Source organism: Crocuta crocuta, unplaced genomic scaffold (assembly GCF_008692635.1).
Source record: "Crocuta crocuta isolate KB4526 unplaced genomic scaffold, BGI_CrCroc_1.0 scaffold688, whole genome shotgun sequence".
NCBI lineage: Eukaryota > Metazoa > Chordata > Mammalia > Carnivora > Hyaenidae > Crocuta > Crocuta crocuta.
Window position 1 is genome coordinate 1,369,976 of NW_027530550.1, and position 21,483 is coordinate 1,391,458.

Sequence of the window (21,483 nt, forward strand, 5' to 3'; positions counted from 1 at the left end):
TCTGGACTCATACATAATTACAGTGATGTAAGGCTCAAGCTTCTCTTCAATGCACCCCACCCTTGCCTCCAGATATGCGGCTGGTCAATTTACCAACTGTGGCGATTATTTGACATACCTTTTTTTATACTTAAAATAATCATTTTGCTTGCAATATTGTTGTTATCTGGATTTTTTTTGTTTCTTAGGCCTTTAATAGGGCATCTTCTCTGGTCTGAGACCCCAAGCAAAATCACATACTAATGAGTGTTGTCTCTTTCTTCCTAGTACCCATTCTAACACTTTGTAGAGAAAGCATGATCTATTTACACTTTCCAGATTCTTTTTAACTCAACCTGCACAAAGAGGAAACAAAAAAATAGTAATAATAACAATAAAGGAGGAAGAATTACTTTTCAGGATTTATTCATCAAGTTCCTAATAGCAAAGGACAGATTGATCATTGAAGATTACATTTTATATGCATTCAGCAAATGCTAAGCATTCTTTAGAACCCAATGAGATAGAATCTCTTCCGTGAAGACTTCCGTGATAATTCCCGCATATCCACTAGTGATGGTCACTCTTCAGACTTCCATACGCTATAATGCTCACACCCCTCAGTCATCTGTTAGCTATCTTTCAGATCAGCCTGCCAACTCTTTGGAGGCGATGGAGGAGTCTTACTTACCCTTACCCTCCTTGTTCTACCTCAAGGATCTGGCAAGTTATGCAGCTCAAGAAATGATTGTTTAAATTATGGAGGTAAATCAGTGTCCTGTAGACCCGGTTTTAAAAAGTGTTTCAAAAGGTTTTTCCAAATTTTCTATTTGTGATGCATGGAGGTTTGAAGGAAAAGCACAAATAGGAAAACTTAAAAAATAAATAAATAAAATTGGATCCTCTTTGTTGATTATAATCTACCTCCCAGATATCCTGCAACGTGTTTCAAGGGCCAATTCCTTTTACTCTCCCAGCAACCTCAAGCAAAGACAACTTTTATTCCACACACCTTATAAAACAGGATACAGAGATGCTGAGATTACAGGCCTTGTCTAAGAAAGGATAGTCAACTCAGAAGCTGTGGGACACAATTTCAAGTAAAGCAGCCTTGCCACCAAATCCATACTCTCAGCTATTATTTATACCTCCTCCCTGGCAAATAGTGACACTTTGGGTGTCTAAACCCAGTTGAAGGGAATGAAATGAAGCCAAGGCCAGGCTCACTCAACAAGGACTTAAACAACAATGGAGGTAGGAAAGGATAGATGTAATGGGATACCCACAAACCAGAAACGAGACCTGCAAGCTTAGGGTAGAACCCATCAAAAATCCCTCCTTTATTGCAAGGAACATTCACTATGCAGCTCTGTGTTCCACGTCAGTACTAGCCCCTGACACAATGCCAAATGAGACTCAGCCCAAGCCCTGGAGGGTCTCACAATTTAATAGGCTTTAACTCCAGAGTGCCACTGTACAATATGCTGGCCACTTGCTACATATGGCTACTTAATTTAAATTGTAATTAAAATCAAATAAAACTAAAAATTCTGTTCCTCCATCCCTCTCATCACATTTCAAATGCTCAAAAGCCTCATGAGGCTAGCTGTCCGTCTATTCAGAACAGGGCAGATATACAGTATTTTATGCATTGCAGAAAGTTTTATTGGACACAATTGCTCTAACAACTAATCTTGTTCTTAAAGCAGGGAGAAAAAATGTCAGCTATGCCTCTTTGAGAAGGATATTTAACCTCTCTCTACCTCAGTTTCTTATTTTGTTATCAGTAAAAGGCAAATAATTATAATGGTTGCATTTGAGAGCCATTGTAAAAATTATTTTAGCTAGTTCATGTCAACATTTAGCACCTTAGTCTACATGTACTCTTAATATTGGGTTTTAAAGTTATTGTCATAGATATATTTGTATCTTGCAAAACATGGAATTTGGTTATGCTATAAGCCCTGAAAGATTAGAATCTCCTTTCCAATTTACAGATGAGAACACTTAATTCCCTGAGAACTTACCCACATAAATCAGATTCACCTGAATCGGACAAACACACCATTCATGCCCAACACTTGTGTTCATTTATATACCGAATATAGGTTATAACATATATGATAGAGTAAGAAAAAAATCTTTATAAGTAAAGGAAGGAAAACATACGTGATGAATAATAATTTGAGAAGAAAGCAAACTAGAAAGGGACACCATTTAAGTTACCTACAGAATCAAGAGTTAGTGAAATTGGGCTTAACTGTAACAGGTAATTCAAATATTTCACCTTCCATACCTTTTCAACTCCATTGGTAGTTAATAGGCTGGTTTCATCCAGCACATAAACATAAGATTGCATTTTGGTGTCTCAGATAGATTCTTCTCAATGGAAAGCTCCTATGGATATATTTTTGTAAGTAGCTAGCTAGCTAACTAGGCTAAGTAAAGTTTTGCATTTACAACTATTCTGCTACCACAACTATTATACTTACATTATTCATGCAAGTAAAATTCTGTTTGATCCTCATAGAAAAGTAGGCACTATTCTAATGCTGATAGCCAACCTTCTCACATGCCTAATAATGAAAACAGTGAGGAATTATTGTTTATTTATTCTATTCCTGCAACTTTCAATTCCTATCATATAAAATGCATATAGAAACAACAACAAAAGCAAAAACAATTAGCTTACAGATATGCTTGATTTTGCTCTTTGTTAAATATGCTAACACCAGTACATTATTCAATCTTCTTGAGGCTCCATATTCATACTGGGATAATTCCAACTACTTCTCTATTTTTAGCAAGAATTAAACTAGGTGATTAAATACAAAGCACTCAATACACTGCACATCTTCTATCACTTATTAACTCAAATTGTGAGGGATGGTATAAAATGGGACCATGAACACAAAAATCATGTAAATTTAATGGTACAGTCTCTTATTTGCAAGTGAGGAACTGAAGACCACAAGTGTGCAACAGCATGTCCAAGCTCAAAGCTGCCCAAATGATACCTGGTAAAACTGACCATTAATACCTAACTATGCCACATAACATCCATTGTCTGCAAAATAGTACTACATGTTTCTATGAGGCAATATTTTTTAAAAAGTTAATGTAATGCTGAAAATAGGATATATAAATTCTAAGTGTCTTCAGACAAGGAATGAAAAAAATGGAAAATAATTCTACATCCTGATGACTCTCAATTTTTATCTTTAGCCTGGATCTCCACCCTGGACTCAGCTTGGATCCAAATATTTCCATGACATCAAGGCATAAGTATCTAAATGTAACCTAAAATTTAATATTCCCCAAATCAGTCTTCCATTTTCAACTTCCACTTGCATGCTCATTTTCTCTACTTGGAAATTCTATCCTACACAGTTGAGCAACATAGTTATCTATGACTTTCCTCTTTCTCTTACACCCCATAATTCATCACATCAAAACAGACCAAGAATCCCATCACTCCTAACTTTTTAACTCATCTACCCTATTTCTCTTTAATCTGTTCTCTGCACAGATCCAGAATGATTCTCCAACTCATTGAAAGGAAAAAATAACACTCAAAAAATAAGCTGTAGGACCACCTGTTCTCTGAATACTTACTGTCCTTTTATTAACTCTCTAGTCTCAATAATAGGACTGACCCCTGCTCACTTAACTATACACTCCTATCTTCTACATTCTACCAACAATAGAGGCATGATCCTACCCCAAGGCTATCCATTTCTTGTTTCTTCTGCCTGAATACACTCTTCATGGTTATCCATTAAAGTCACAATTTACACCTTCTTCAAATCTTTGTTCATTCTTTCTCTTGGAGCGTTTCCCTTACCACCTAATTTAAAATTGCAATTCTTTCTACTGATATACAAACTCCTTTTTCCTCTTTATAGATCCTTCATAGAGATTTCCCTCTGAGGAGTAAGATAGGAAAGGACAGAATTTATTTCTTCTTCTCTATCTCCTCCTATCATCTCCTTGTGAGCTCAAATTTTTGTTTTGTTAACTTCTTTATCTACAATGCCTAGATTAATGGCTCAAGAATTATGTGTGTTTAATAAATATTTGTTGAATGAATGAGTTGATTAATAAATACACAAGGCCAAAGGTTGTTAAAGTGGTAGAATGTTACTTTCCCTATTTTTCTTTTTATATGAGCAATAATAGTTTGTATTTTCAATGTCATGGTTTCCTATAGATTTTTGAATTTCCATCACAGTGCCTGCCTATATTTCATTTCTGTTTCCTTATTTTGATTTTGGGAGCTCTGCTTTTGGCAAGCACTGTAAGAATCTAAAAGTGTCCATTGTTTGAAAACAAACATTTAATGACAAATATAATAATAGTTCATGATTTACTAGTAGTGGTAGTACCATCAGTAGAGCAATCTTTCTCTGGGGGCCTCTTATAAATTTTGGACTATGACTTATCTTTTATTTGTGTTGGTTTACTGAACACTCAGAAAAATCATATGAAATGATCACTACTGACAGAGATGGAAAGTGATGTGCAAAGATCTTAGGTAACTGGCTCATGGTTACAGAATTAATAATTGAGAAGTTGCAATGTTCATGCTGCCAAGTTGTTATCTATAAAGTTCGCAGCATCCGTATGTCCAAACATTCAAGTACAATATATTGGAAATGATTTAATTTGCTCAATATCTACTTGTTAACATCATCAACTATCTTAAGGACTGAACATAATCAAAAGGATTGCAGTTTTCCTATATACTTACTATACAGCAAAGATTTAAAAATAACTCACAACTCTAACGTGAACTCCCCTTTCTGAGCTAACAGGATCTTATTCTTTGCCTGCATGCATTTGCTGCTGCTGCTGCTAAAGGTCTTGTAGGATAAGCGTGTGACTCTTTACACAGCCTGACTTTCTTTCTGAAGAAAGGTCCTGCTGCCTTGAAAAGGACTCCTAATCACTCTGTTACCTTTCCTTAGATATGTTTGCTGGACTCCTTGGGGAGGCTTTGAAATTCTGACACTTCGTATAAGTGCAGAGTGTTTGCCAAAAAGTATTCTTTGTTGGGGAAGCGGAGAATTTTTTTTATTTACTTATGGACACAGCATGGTTTATAACCTCCCAGAGTGAGGAAATGGAAAAGGGAAATGGCAGAAACAAAAATCGAAACCAGCTAGTTGGTAAAATAATTTTAGTTTGTACAAAAGGAGATAGGGAAACTCGGAGACATTAAACTCCTTCAGAAGTAATCAAAATAGCTTAAGTGGAAATGATATTTATTTAGCACCTACTGTGTGCCAAACCTTGTATAAACTATTTGTGTAGGTTTTATAGCAGGTCTGCAACAAACCACTGTGTCCATATTTTTCTTTTTTTTTAGGGTAGGAGCATGGTGTTTAAAGGGTTTAAATACTTATTCAAAATCAAGTTCCTACATGTGTCTTCATTTTCAAAATTGTGAGACTTCAGATTCAAGTCTAGGAATAGAAGTTAGGAGAATACTAATGGTAAGAGCACTATACTGGTGTGTAAACCACTCTTTCTCTCTTTTTGTCAAATATTCACTAGATTTCTCTTTTATGCCCTTCTTCTTCCCCTAATCATAGTACAGTTATATTTTTACAGCATTCTTGAGGGATAGGAAGCATTTTAAAAGGGACACTGGTAAAATCCTCCTCTTGATGACCAAATATGTAACATTTGTTTAGTAATGATTAATTTCCCATTAAAGTTCAATGTATCATGTGTACCATGCTCCAGTACTTTAAAATGTAAGCTAAGGTCAGGATGGAGTAGGGGCATCTGGGTGGCTCAATCAGTTGTGTCCAACTTCGGCCTAGATCATGATCTCATGGTTCGTGGGTTCTAGCTCCCAGGTTCCTGGAGTCTGCTTCGGATTCTGTGTCTACCTCTCTCTCGGCCCCAACCCCACTTGTGCTCTGTCTCTCTAAAATGAATAAACGTTAAATTTTTTTTCAAAAAGGTGGAGTAATAGGTGGCAGATCCATCATTAAAAACAATGAACAAAGTCAGTGAAATACTATTATTCCAACCATGCACATATGGTGGCACAGGACAGTGATGCCTGAGAAATATGAACTCTAGGGCTGTCCCCAGGTTACAGCCCTAATGAGAGATTACAAATGGCAATACTGACAAGGACCCCTTCAGAGCCTAGCAATGCCACGGAGCTGAGAAGAGGGAGATTGGAGCCAGGTGTGTGGTTTAAGCCGTAAAATTGAGATCCAATATTATGTGCTGCCTTTATATCAGGTGAAACCAAGAAGGCCTTACATGGTATAACCACAAGTCCACCTCCCAATTACGCTCCCATAGATGAGGTTCATCAGCCAAATAACCTTCCTTATCAAGAGAACTACTTCAGGCGGGGTGCCTGGGTGGCTTAGTCGGTTGAGCGTCCGACTTTCGCTTAGGTCATGATCTCGCGGTTCGTGGGTTCGGGCCCCGCGTCGGGCTCTGTGCTGACTGCCAGCTCAGAGCCTGGAGCCTGTTTCAGTCTGTGACTCCCTCTCTCTCTGACCCTCCCTGCTCACGCTGTCTCTCTCTCTCTCCTAGAAATAAATAAAACATTAAAAAAAAAAAAAAAAAGAGAACTACTTCAGGCTTACTGCCGAATGGTGGGTTTCATTCCCAGAAAAACACATGGAATTATCCAGCAAACCAATCACATTCTCTCATACGAACTGTGGGTCACCACACCCTCTCAATACTACAAAAACTACCTCCCATAGTCTCCAGTTGTTGACTGTTCCCAAGAGCCACCTCTATGAAGTCACATGTGACATGCTGTGCCCTCCTCCCCCAGCTGTGAATATATTTGACTAATGATACACATGGTTGTGATAAATCTCCTCTACCCAGTGTTGGCTAACATAGGCTTGGTTATCTTCCTAAGTCTAGCATGAAAATCTCTTAGTCACCAATGGGGTGCAGGCAAGGTAATTAAAGAGTGAGGCCCAGATGGGAAAAGTGTGCAGGTCAAAGCACTGGAAAGAAGTGATCATACACAGAAAGAAAGTACTGGAGATGTTAGAGCATTTCCTCAAATCTTTATGTCATCAATTGACAAACACACCTATAACCAAGACTATTTAAGGACAGGAAAAGATTCATGAAAGGAAAAACTTTATAATGCACACGAAGTCAGAGTACTTAGGAAAGTCAGTACTGGGGCAAAATGAGATGAAGTTTAGTGTAATCTAAGGCTACCAAACATGTTGCTTAAAAGAAAACTCCAAAGGACCGAGCTCTTTCCAAGTAACTTAAATGAGTTCCATGACAAAGCTCAAGAATATTTACAGATATACCAAAGTATCCAGCAGCAACAAAGTTAAAAGTCACAATATATGACATTCCATTAAAAGCTATTAGTTAGGCAAAGAATTGGTAGGTATCATCCTTAAAAATATTTTTTTAAAAAATCAGTAGAAACAGACCAAGAAACACCCAGATACAGGCCTATCACCTTTTATTGTACTTCACTAGTAACTACATATTTTACAGGTTGAAGGTTAAGGGCAAGCTGACATCAAGTAAGTCTGTTGGTACCATTTTTCCAACAGTGTTTTTTCACTTAAAGCCTCTGTCACATTTTGGCAATTCTCACAGTGTTTCAAACTTTTTTCATTATTATATCTGTTATGGTGATTTATGATCCATGATTATAACCTGCTGAATTTATAATGTATTTATGTTTATTTTATACCTCCAATTTTATCAACTATTTTAAGTTAATATTTAAATTTGTACACTGGTATTTTTAAGATCTAATGCTATTTTACACTCAATGGACTACCATATAGTATAAACATACTTTTTATATGCCCTGGGAAACCAAAAATTTCATTTGACTCACTTTACTGTGATATTCGCTTTACTGTGGTAGTCTGAAACTAAACTTGCAATACTTCCAATGTATGTTTTTAATAGAATGCCCAGGCAAGGACATTAGAAGTGTTTACGATTAAATTTATCTATAGTCAGGAAGAAAAGGAAATATGAAATATGTTAGCAACATGAATATACAAAATAAAACAAACTTCAAGATGTGAAAACAATAGTATCTGTCATGAAAAACACAATGGTTTTCATGGATAGCAGAATAGATGCTTCAGGACAAAGGACTTAGGAACCTGAAGACACACTAACAGAAACCATCCAAAATGCAATACAGACAGGCAAAAGGCAAGGAGAAAAAAAAAAAATAGGTCATCAGGGAGCTGTGGGATAACAAGTGGATTACTATATATGTAACTAGAGTCAACAGGAAACAAATCAAGGAAGGATAAAAAAAATAAACTAAAAATTAAATACATTTGAGAAAATAATGACTGAGTTTTTTCCAAATTCAATGAAAACTATAACCCCACAGATCCAACAAACTCAGTAAATCCCACGTACAACAAACAAGAAGAAAACAATGCAAAAGTACATCTTAAACCAACTGTTAAAGAAACTATGATAAAGGGGAAATCCTGCAAGTAGAGAAAAGCTGTAGGTTTTTAACAAAATAATGAAGAATGGAAAGATTTCTTTTAGGACACAATCTGAGCCAGAAGAGAATGGAACAACTCTAAAGAAAACAGTCTACCTAACAATTAACAGTATAGAGAAATAAGCCTTCAAAAATGAAGATGAAATATTTTCTTAGATCTATAAAGCTAAAAGAATTCACCACTAGCAAGCCTGCACTACAAGAAATGTTAAAGAAGTCCTTCATATAGAAGGGGCACCTGGGTGGCCCAGTCGGTTAAGTATCTGACTTTGGCTCAGGTCATGATCTCACGGTTCGTGGGTTCGAGCCTCATGTCAGGCTCTGTGCTGACATCTAGCTCAGAGCCTGGAGCCTGTTTCAGATTCTGTGTCTCCCTCTCTCTCTGACCCACCCCTGCTCATGCTGTCTCTCTCTCTCAGAAATAAGTAAGATATTAAAAAATTTAAAAAAAAGAAGTCCTTTATACAGAAGGAAAATGACCTAAAAGGGAAACGTGCATCCACACAAAGCAATTAAGAGCACCAGAGATTATAAAACATGGGTAATTATAACATTTCCTCTTTTTAATCTCCATAAAATTTAATGTGTATTATAAAAAATAATGACCGTGAATTGTAAGGCTTATAGCCTATTTAGAAGTTAAATACATAACAGTGTTACCAAGGCCAATGGGGGAAGGGGACATGAGAATACAAGTACACATCGTCATATATTGAGTTATAATCTAAAAATGCACAATGAGAAATAATGGAGACTTCTCTGAAGAACCCAAGAGCATACTGACAGGCCTTCCATTCTGAAAAAATTTGATGTAAATAAATCATGCTTATATTAGATTATAATCCATTAATTAAATTAGGACTCCATGAATCCATATGATACAATAGACAAAAAAATTTATGGAAGAGAAAGCTCTTAATTTTACCCCTAAATTTTATACTTTCCTGATGTATATGGCAGATTTTTCCCCAGTCATATACATGGATGGTGTTCTGTAAACCTTGCCTAAATTCTACTTTGTTATAAATTGGTAAGCTAGCTCAATGAGATCAAAGACTCATTAAATTATACCAACAGCATACTTGGTTGAAGGCATGAAAGAAAACTTTATATTTGGAATTTTTCTTGTTATTGCTTTTGTTGATTTAGAAACAATTTTATTTTTTTATTTGCTTATATAGTTCTTGTAACTTTTTGCTATCTGTGAAAATTCTGTTTTCATGATATGTCTGGCCCAGTTTTGAAATCCAAGGGAAAAAAGGGTATGATTTTGATAACCATATCTCAACTGACTCTTTAAACTTTTAAAATGAGGCTGCGTGTTCAGCATTAGTACTGAATTTAACTTGGAATTTTTGAATCCAGAAATAATTGCTTATGTGTAAAACTGCCTGACATATGTGCACTTCCCGCCCCATAAATGAGAGAGATCATGTTTAGTTCTTCTCAACAATAAAATTAACTAGTACTCTCTTAAGACAAGCTACAGAGGGGTACCTGCGGGGCTCAGTTCGTTAAGCACCCAGCTCTTGATTTTGGCTCAGGTCCTGATCTCACAGAAGGTTCCCAACTTTGAACCTCACAGTTAGGCTCTGACTCAGCTTGGGATTCAAGCTCTCCCTCTCTGCCCTTCCTCTGCGCTCTCTCACACACACTCTCACCCTCAAAATAAATAAGCTTAAAAAAAAAAAAAAAGACTAGCTACAGAAATAAGATAGAAAACATTTTTTAGTCTCTTTATATCTTGATAACACATATAATGCAAAAATGGCCATTCCAGTAAAATTTAACAAAAACTTTGAACATTACACCCTTATACTGGGCATATAATTAGTTTCAGGTATGCAGATTTTTGAAAATAGATACAAACTCTGAGGGAGACAGAACTTAGTTTCCTTCCTTCCATCTGTCCTATTTACGGAGTGTCAAATATGTGCCAGTAACTACTCTACATTCAAAATATAAACTTACAATCAAGTTTTGAGGAGCCTGAAATTAAGTCCTCCATTAAGAGCAACCTCGGGCTGCACGAAGCTCCAGTTCCAGGAAAAGCTTCAGCTGAAGCCACCCTCGGATCAGCCAATCAGAAGAAATGTGTAACATTCCTGTGGTCTGAGTCAGGACTGGGAACTGGAGGTAGTTACTCTGTACAAACTAGCCTATCACTCACCGCTTGCCTAAACCCCACATAGGCCCTTTGAGCTCACCTTATAATTGGTTATTTTCAAAGGAGTCTCAAAGGTCATGACTGGGTCCTGCCAAAAGTAATGGACACCTCACAGATACTGAATGGTCAAAACTGTTACCATGGGGACTGTACAATTATGATTGGTGCTTATGTGATGATGCTATACATACAACATGTGCACGGTAACACCCCCATCCTTTACCCCATTAAAACCCTGCTCGCTATTGTTCGGAGCTTCACCCTGCTGCCTCTGCGCCGGTTAATGGGTGAGCCCCTGCTCGAGCTTGTAATAAAGACCCTTATGTACTTGCATCAGTGTCAGCTCCTTGGAGGTCTATGGTCCCACCTTAAATAAAAAGTCTGATAACATTTTTTTGCCTGATTTGAATATGGGTTATTTTTCTTATATCTATAAAAATTGCTAAGTATAATCTAGGTATGAAGACTAACAATAGTTTTATTAAAGTAATTTGGAATGACCGTTGGTAGAAGTTTTTAAAAATATAGGTTCTAGGGGTGCCTGGGTGGCTCTGTGGGTTGAGCAGCCGACTTTGGCTCAGGTCATATCTCATGGTTTGGGAGTTTGAGCCACGCATTGGGCTCTGTGCTGAAAGCTAACTCAGAGCCCGGAGCTTGCATCGGATTCTAGGTCTCTCTCTCTCTCTCTCTCTCTCTGCCCCTCCCCTCATTACACTCTCTCTCTGTCTCTCTCAAAAATAAACATTAAAAAAAAGTTCTGGTATTTATTTACAGAGACCTCTTAGACATACCTTAGAAAATTTTCTTCAGATGATAAAAACGTCAATGGGATCCTTAAAAAGAACACAGAGATCTTTATTGCCTCAGGACAAGAAATTACCTGATTTTCTCCCTAGATGTATTTTAAGATGAAATGGCAGAGGATAAAGACATATTTTTGTCTCAACAAAGAGTCTGAGCATTTCCAAGTTTAAAAATTTATTACAGGTAGTGATCACAAAATAACCCTGTAACTTTATGATAAATGAAAGAAAAAACATTTTTAGTTTTTTTAAATAATTTAATATCCCCTCCACCAACACACACATATCTATATTTTCAGTGTTTTAAGTTTGGTTTTTTTTTTTAAACAGAGTGAATGAACAAGACCATTAACTTAATCACAATAGTCAATACACTACTAGCATGAAAGCACTCAACTTTTCCAGATAAAATCATCATCACAGACCTGGATAATCCTCACCTTGCTCCTATAAAAATTTAAGCTTCTAGGGTGCCTGGGTGGCTCAGTCAGTTAAACATCTGACTTTGGCTCAGGTCACGGTTCATGGGTTCGAGCCGAACATCAGGTTCTGTGCTGACAGCTGGGAGCCTGGAGCCTGCTTTGGATTCTGTATCTCCCCACTCTCTGCCACCCCCCCCCCTTGTGCTCACTCTCTCTCTCTCAAAAGAACATTAAAATTTGTTTTTAAAAAATTAAAGCCTTCTAAGCCAAATATGATTGGAGCTACTTGGTTATTGCCGAGTAAATATGGTATCAAAATCTTAAACATACAATTAAAGGTAAGAACAACCAAAATACAAGTAATCCAAAAGCCTCATGCATATCTCCAGGATCATTTCAAAAAGGATTAAGGTTAAAAACACACAAACGGAAGGAAAAGTATTTAAATATCAAACTCCACCAAGTAACATGTGATATATTTAAAAAGATGAGATAACAGGTGCTGGGAGCCGCACTGGCCTCGCTGGATGACAATCACAGTGAGGAAATGGTAGCGTTTGCACAGCTCCTGCCAGGAGAAACAGAAAACTGGAATCTCCTTCTGCTACTACTGGCTCACGTTGGAAATGAGGCTGTTGGTATTGACCAGGCCTCACAATATTCCAGATCAGACCGATATTCCCCCCACAGATTGCTCATAAGGAAAGGCATGTCCCTGCCTTTTCCAAAGAGATTTCAGATGAAAACATTGTGGATGATTGTTCAAAGGTTCTTCCTAAGGACCTTGCAGATCCAAGACTTAGATAATAAAGGGGGCTTGAGTCTGGCCCTGAGACCAAGAGCCTAATTTAGAGTTAAGTGCAGATATCCACCCCCACCCACTTGTTTTTGCTTGGAACACTGGCCGCCCCTTCCCAAGGCATTTGTTCTCAAGTATTTGGAGTGACTTATTCTGTCCTTGAATATGCTGATTGCTCCCTGTCAAGGAACCTATTGAGGAACTACTTCTTTTGTGATTATGGGAGCAAAGGTGTCTCCTGAGAGACCTGTTTGACACCGCCCTCCCCGCCCCCCACAGAAAAGTAACTTCACCCTTTTATGCTAAAAACATTGTCTGATATGCTAAAGATACCTTCTTTCCCATAGGAAAAGCATCTAAATCACCTATCTCACTATTGATAAAGGTTATGCAGAAGTCTACTACAAACCTAGGTTCTGGGAAATTCTTACCTATCAAAGAAGTCGGTTATCAGAAATTGTTGTCTAAGGCAACTGCCACTTCTGTGCCATCCCCCCAACACTTAATTTTAAAATAAAGTTGAGCCCCAGCCAGGGCGGAGAAGCCTGCCCAGTGACCAGAAAGACTCTCGGGCCTCTCTCACCCCTCCCTCGCTGACATCGTCCATCCTTCAGGGACCCCTGGACCCCAGCCAGAGCCAGCCTCTGACAAACAGGGGCACCTGGGTGGCTCAGTCGGTTCAGTGTTTCATTCTGGATTTCAGCTCAGGTCATGATTTCACGGTTTGTGAGAGACTGAACCCCACATTGGGGGGGGGGTGGCTGTCAGAGGGGAGTCTGCTTGGGATTCTCTTGCCTCTCTGCCCTTCCCCCCACTCATGCGTGCACGTACTCTCTCAAAATAAACAAACATTTGAGGCACCTGAGTAACTCCACAATTTGAGCATCCAACTTCAGCTCATGTCATGATCTCTTGGTTCTGGAGTTCAAGTCTCTCTATCAGCCTCTGCACTGACAGCTTGGAGCCTGGAGCCCGCTTTCGATTCTGTGTCTGCCCCTCTCTGCCCCTCCTCTACTTGTTCTTGCATGTGCTCACTCATAAAAATACATATACATCTAAATAAACATTTTAGAAGGCTTTAAAAATAGATAAAAACCACAATTTTAAAAGGTACTTGCCCCTTATTTACTAATATAGAAAACCATCCAAGGTGTGAATAGTCCATTCACTTCTGGAACCCAGCAAATTCTTTTTGATTCTTTTGTTAATAGTAGCATCAACTTCAAAAAGCCTCATGCATTTAGATATTTGAGCCACCAGCAAGGCCAGGATGACTATGATATGCATACATAAAACCTGACATGTGCAGGAGGTGAGAGCCCCACTCACATTTTCCCACCTAACAAAATAGGCCAAGGGACAAGGGAGGAGACCAATGGACCCACGAAGGCCAGAGCAAAACACATGAGAAATGTACTTGAAACCCAGAATTACAGAAGACCCATGCTTGCTTGGCATAGTCCTAAGGTTGTGCTTTCAATAATGAAGACAGAATCATCCAGATCAAGTATTCCTAGGTGTGATTATCACATCAGCATCCCACTGAGCATTATGAGGCTGTGTGCAATAGATAGATGAGCAGACTTTGTGTATGTGTGCATATATTCGGCCTACAGTGAGGAGTTAGGAAGGACATCTGAATTTCAGTGGTTGGTCAGGTGAATCCTTTGACCTAGCTAATGTTAATAACTCCATTTCTGTCCGGAGCTTTTATATTTGCTGTACTCTCTGAAACAACCTTTGTCCCAGATTTTTATTAGAGTCTCTCAGGCCTCATTTCACCTATTTTCTGTCACCAACCTATCACCATTCCCACCCCCCAAATACTCTACCACAGGACTATTTCATTGAATTTATAGTAATCATCACCAGGTAAAAATACCTCAAAAAGAACTGCCTTCCCTGCTGAACTGACCTGCCCTCACTTATAATGTAACTTCTTTGACAGCAGGGATTTTTATGAATAGACGCTCTATACTCAACTCCTATTAGGTGACCAATAAATGCTTATTGAACCCTATCAACCAGAATTTAGGACAGGTTTTATTACAAAGTAACTGCTTCCATATATAACTGAAAAGATTTACTGAGATCCAATTTGTTCAAATGTATAATGAGAGCCAGGAGTGTTTTACTCTAAGCTAACTGTAAATATAATTAATAGACTACGTGGAGGTGTATAGCAGGTTCCGAAATGATTATCTAGTTCTTTCTCGATAAGAAATTGAGAAGAACCATAAGCCAGTGTACTTCAGAAAGTAGTGTCCAGATCCTAGAATGAATCAATTGTGCTGGTTGGGTCTTTTTGTTGTTGTTGGTTTTTGACAGAGAGAGAGAGCACAAAAATGAACGTGACAGAGAGAGAGGGAGACAGAATCCCAAGCACACTCTGCAGAGAGTTGTGCCCAATGCAGGGTTAGAATCCAAAATCTGGGAGAGCATGACCCGAGTCAAGATTAAGAGTCAGAAGCTTGGGGCGCCTGGGTGGCTTAGTCAGTTAAGCGTCCGACTTTCGCTTAGGTCATGATCTCGTGGTTAGTGGGTTCGAGCCCCATGTCGGGCTCTGTGCTGACTGCCAGCTCAGAGCCTGGAGCCTGTTTCAGTCTGTGACTCCCTCTCTCTCTGACCCTCCCCTGCTCATGCTGTCTCTCTCGCTCTCTCTCCTAGAAATAAATAAAACATTAAAAAAAATTTAAAACCCACAAGACCTATCTTGAGATGAGACACCAATGAAAAGCACTTTTACTTTTTCAGGTAATGCCTGAATGTTTTTATTGGGACACGGATTGTCATGGTGATGGAGGACAGGTGTCATTCGTGAGGAGATGGAAAAATAACTTAAGCGAAAGTTCTGTGGAGCTAGGACTGAAACATCATACTGATAGTCCTATTTTGCTGTTTTCCAACACTGCAAGGGTTGTGAGGAATGGCTGATTATATACTTACAAGTTGGGAGGAAGTTAGGGAAAGTCTAAGCCTCTAAGGAATTTGCAAGTAAGGTTTCAAGGACCTTGAGGGGCTAGCTGATTTTAGAATAAAGTCATTTACTACTGTCTAGTAAAACCTTAGTGTTCAGACCCTTCACATGTGTATCAGTGGGTCATATGCTTGGACACTGACTGCTAAGGTCTATTTGGGGGGGGGCGGTGGAGGATGGGGGAGATAAAGGAGGTCTTCAAAGCGATTTTCATGTGTTAAAGGAGACTTAACAGGACCTGGAGGGTGGGCTTATGTCAAACTACGGTTGCCATATGCCCCTAACAAAGTATTAACATTGAGGAAGATGGGTCCTTTAGGAAGATCATGGGCTGTAAGCTTTAGGAAGATTTATTTTTTCTATTTCTTTTGCCTTTGTTATCCCTATCACCACCCATATATAAAAGAATAGTTAATGCAGGTTTAAAAAAGTGTAGGGCCTTCACCCAACCATGCTGGCACCCTGCTCTACGGCTTCCAGCCTCCAGAACGTTCCTGGGTTCAAGATAGCGAGGTAGAGAGATCATGAACTCATCATATCCCACAGACAAACCAAATCTGCATGTACATAAGAAACCCCTGCCTCTGAAAAAACTAAAAGCTTGTCTGAGCAACTCCTGCATATCCAGTGAAAGAAGGAAAGAAGAAGGAACACACAGAAGCAGGAAGGAGAGTCTGAGGTGCAATCTCACCATCAAATGCCCCTCTCCCCCAGCCTCACTTGGTGTCCACAGCCATGTACACTAGGGGGAGGGGGCCCTCACCTAAGGCAGGGGTGCCCAAAACATCTAACTTTAAAAACCAGGACGGCTCCAGAGCTCGAGAACCACAAGACTACAAAAAACCCAGAACGGTGGACTTACATGCTCCAGGGCTCAGCAGAGATACCAGTTCCAGAAGTGCCGGGACTTTCTGTGAAACATCCTCACTTGCTAATCAGAAAGCGTTATTCTGAGGGAGCGGGTGGGTTACATTCACACACATTTAAAGGCCGCTGACCTGCAGGCTGCTCCCGCTCTGCATGGCTCCAGCAGCGTCTGACCACCGTCTTTATTTTGAAGTCTAGGCCTCTCCCCCCGCCAGGTGCCATCCATCATCTACAGGTGTTGGAATTCCTTCCACAATAAGATCTTCCTTAGCTGATAGGCTGAGTGTTACCCCTACTAAATCTCAAAGGAAGACCCCCTCTTACTGGACTCAAAGTTTTGAGGCCTCACGGACTGTTGTTAAAACTATCTGCATTCTTAAGTCTAAATGGACTGAGGAAAAGATTTAAATATTTATAAAAATCTTTAGAAATTAGTTTCTATATGTTCTGGAAGAATATAGTTTGCTGGCATTTTATTTTTATCTATTTAGGTTTTTAAATTTTTTATAGTTTATACATTTTTGAGAGAGAGACAGAGCACGCAAGCAGGGGGAGGCAGAGAAAGAGAGGGAGACACAGAAACTGAAGCAAGCTCCAGGTTCAAAGTTGTCAGCACAAAACCCAGAGATCTTGACCTGAGCCGAAGTTGGAGGCTTAACTACCTGAGCCATCCAGGTGCCCCTTATTTATTTAGGCTTTTTTTTTTTTTTTTTTTTTGAGAGGACAGTGAGAGAGCACAAGCGAGGGAGGGATAAACATGGTGGGGTGGAGACAGAGGATCTGAAGCAGACTCCACACCAACAGCAGAGAACCTGATGTAGGGCTTAAATTCACGAACCAAACCGTGAGATCATGACCTGAGCCAAAGCTGAACTCTTAACCTTCTGGGCCACCCAGGCGCCCCAAGAGAGAGAATCTTAAACAGGTTCCATGCTCAGTGCAGAGAGTGAGGCAGGGCTAGATCCCATGACCCTGCATTCAGGGCTTAAGCCAAAATCAAGAATCAGATATCAACCAGCTGAGCCTCCCAGGAGCCCCAATAGTTGGTGTGGTATTTTAAGTCTAAATGTAGAAACTGTGTAAGAGTGTAAGCACAGGTCTTTGCATTTTTCTGGCTCACTTGATCATCTTGGAAAGCCCCACAAAATGTTTTCCAAAATGTTCTAGAGATTTGTATGACCAGATCGTTATTCTCATCACTTTGAGAAACGCCTGGCCTTGTTGGTGGAGCAGTCTCTTGTGCCCGTTGGTTAGCACTTGATATGATTCCTGAGATGTGAGACCCTTCTGGCTCCCTCAGCCTCTTCCAGTCCAGAACTGCCCAGTGTTCTCTGTGGCTGCTGCCAGTGACTTGATCTAAGAAGATTCCTCTGAGGCAGGAGTTCCTATTTTTCCAAAATGCAAATTTGTTACACTGAAAATTGTTAAATAAAATATTTTGTGCTCTCAAAAAAAAAAATGCCTTAAGATGCTGGGCACAACATGCAGCCTCCCTATCCTGGCCCACCCACCCCTGCACTGACCCCAGTTCTGCCCTCTTCCTACTATTGCCCTCCTCCAATTTGTCTTCTGTTCCATTCTATTTGGCCCACCTCTGTCCCCACACCTACTTCCCCTTGCCCTACCCCAAGTTTCCAAGTGCCTTTGACACTGTTCTCTCTACCATAAGGTTCATGGTGGCCACCATGTCCATCTAGCATCCAGTATATTTCAACCCTGTCTGAAGAGCTTCTACATCGGGTTGATCAGTTCCACCCAGATCAAAAGCCTAAAGCTGGAAGTGCTGAGCAAACTAGTTAATGAAACTAGAATCCTTACTGTCCTACAAAAACGCCAGACTTATATTCACAGCATGGTCAGGAACTTTAGGGCATCATGATCCAAGCCATTGGACACGTACAGCTAACACAGGATGGGCGTGTGGCACCTGCCTCAATGGCCTGATGCAGCTACTGTTTCACTGTGATGCGCTATTCATCACAGAGTCCGTGGTCATCATTAAGAAGCTGCTGCAGATGCAGCCAGTACAGCATAAGAGTTCATAAGTTGGCAGAGCTCATGGGAAACATCTAGGTGCTCATGGCTTGCGCCAGGATCCTGTGGCTCATTGATGAGTAGTGTGAGCATGTCTCCAGTATTCACCTGATGTCCTGGGAAAAACGGCCAAGTCCTTCACAGCAGAGCAGGACATCATCAAACTGCAGGTCATCAACCTGGCAGCCAAACTCTAGCTGACCAACCCTAAACAGAATAAGCTGTTGACCCAGTATATACTAAGTCTGGCCAAGTCCCACCAAAACCATGATATCTGTGACCTACCACACTTGACCTGGCAGTTTATCCTCTCTTTAGAGCAGGGTGGAGCCCTTGGCCACCATGCAAAGGAGCTCCGCCTGGCACCCGAAGCAGCCCCAGGCTTGGAGTCATCCTTCAAATACCAGACCACTTCCAGCCGGGCTCGCTATCCCACTTCTAAATCCAAGGCCACAGGCTACCAAGAGCTTCCGGACTGGCCAGAAGAAGCTCCAGAAACATCCACATGCAACATGGAGGTACCTGAATGGACCAGGTGTTCAATCTGGCAGAAGAGGAAGGAGAGGAAGAGGAGTCAGGCCCCACAGAGTCCACAGGTTGGCACCCAGAGTCCGAGAGTGAATCAGCAAGAGCAGCAGTGAGAGCAGCTGAAGAATCCACCATTGGCTCCAATTGTGAAAACCAAGAGGAAGGTGAGGAGAAAGGGAGAAGGAGTGAGAGTGAACACAGTGAGGAGGAAAATGAGAAGGCGAAGATGAAGAAGGTGCCGTAGGGACAAGGAGAGGGTTTGTCTTCAGGGAAGGACAGAAATTCCAGCTGTAGCTCATCAGTTTGAGAAGACATTGGAGCCTGAGGAGCATCAGGGGAAACTGCTTCCTGAAAGGAAGAAGAAACAAAACAAAACCCTCCCTGTGGAACAAGTACCCCTACAGCCAAAGAAAAGTCTTTGTTTGATCTAGAGGACTTCTCCCTCCTCGTGTCCAGCCTCTGTTCCTCCCACAATTGTATCTACCAGTCTGGCTGCTGACCTGGAGGGCCTGACATTCACAAGCAAACAAAAAAGATCCTGATGCCCTTGCTGCTGAGTCCAGTGTCGGGGTTGGGAGGCAGGGGCTGCTGCACCTTGTAACTGGTGAGGGCATCCAGCCTTTCTCCCTGGGGCCCCCACATGGTATCTGTGCACACCCACTTTTCCAACAGCTCCAATGCCCCCATCAGGGGCCTGCAAGTGGGCACCCCCAAACTGCCTGCAGGCATCAGCATCCTGAAATTGAGTCCCTAGCACTCAAAGAATCTGTAACTGCTGTAATGGGCAATAATTTCTGTGACTTAGCCTAGGTGCTCAACTTCCAGCTATGAATCCAAACCTGACAGTTCCACATCCACTGCAGAGCAGAGGGCCCCTGTATGTGTTCACGATTGAGAAGGAGTTCAAGAAGGTATAGCTGATGGACATGAATGAGATCACAGAGAAGATCAAACTGCCAGACACCTGTCGGAGTGACCACAGTGTGGTACAGAAAGTGACTGCCACTGCCAACCTTGATTGTGTCCCTTGTCAGACATATGACAAGTACGGGTTTGAAGGAAGGATGCTGACCAGTGGGAGCCTGGTCCTGCTGACCCTGGACACCCTGCTCACCGGAGCTGCCACTGAGTGAGAAGGTGGTGACTGGCACAGTGCTGGGGATGGACATGGTACGCCCTCTGAACCACTAATTCCCAGATTTCAGAAATGAGATTAGCAAAATCTCAGTATTTTCGTAATATATTTTATAACATATATACTTGATGGATAATATCTAGATTTATTGTGATCATTTTGCAGTATATATAAATATCAAATCATTTTGCTGTATATCTGAAACTAGTATAATGTATGTCAATTACAGCTCAATAAAAAAATACATGCATAAAATAAAATGTGTATTTCTGAGCTAGAGTCCAGGAACACCAAATCAGAATATGTGGGGTTGAGCCTAGAAATCTTCCTTTAAAAAGTATCCAAGATGATTTTAAAGCAGCATAAACGTTAAAAAAAAAAAAGTTGATGGCATGCTTTAGATACATCTTTTGTTTCACCAGTGCACCCTCTCTATCCTGGGCTTTTCCATACTGGACCAGCCCTTTGGAAGGGATTCTAGTAAACTGGCACTGAGGCACCAGAAAAAAATTACCAAAAAGGTAAATAACTGATATCTCTGGAGCCTGTTCATTCTACAGGAGCAATCAAATGAGCATCTACTAAGACACAATTCTTGAGAGGCAATTCTCCAAACTCAAAGAAGAGTCAGATTTCTAACCTTAAGGAATTTACAATCTGAGAGGAGACAATGCTACACATAAAAGTTATGTGAGGAAAAAAGAAAATACAATCACATTAGTTACTTGAGTAATTATCTTGACCTTTACATCTACTTCAACTATAGAGGTTGAAACCCTGAATGGTCTTCTAACCTCCACACCAGGATTTTCCATCAAATATCCCAAATACATAACCATAATGAAGACTTGACTTTTTAGACTCTTGTCGAGAAATTTCTTTTGGTTTACTCTATTTATAACAGACTGTAAGCTAGAATTCAAGGGTGTATCTTTTTTCAAATATTCTGGATTATTTTCTCAAATTACAATCAGAAATCCAATAACTTTCAAATCTTCTACTACTTTTATAGTCAAAAGTAATACTTGACATTTGTTATTTTTTCATTCATTCATTCATTCATTCATCCAAAGTAGTAAACCCAGAGTAATCTATACTCTGGGATACTAAAGATTGTTAAAACTTAGTCCCTATTCTCATGATCCACAGCCTGAGAGATATGGCAAATACATAAGTGATCATATGCCCTACTTTTAGAATATATATACATATATTATACATATATTATACCACTGTCTGATTCACTGTTGGACCCTGGTTGCCTTCTGT

General features: G+C 40.1%; 1 pseudogene; it reads left to right on the plus strand.

Moving 5' to 3' along the window:
* Positions 1-555: 555 nt before the first annotated feature.
* LOC144234528 (AP-3 complex subunit beta-2 pseudogene) lies at positions 556-20,270 on the plus strand (annotated as a pseudogene).
* Positions 20,271-21,483: the final 1,213 nt, after the last annotated feature.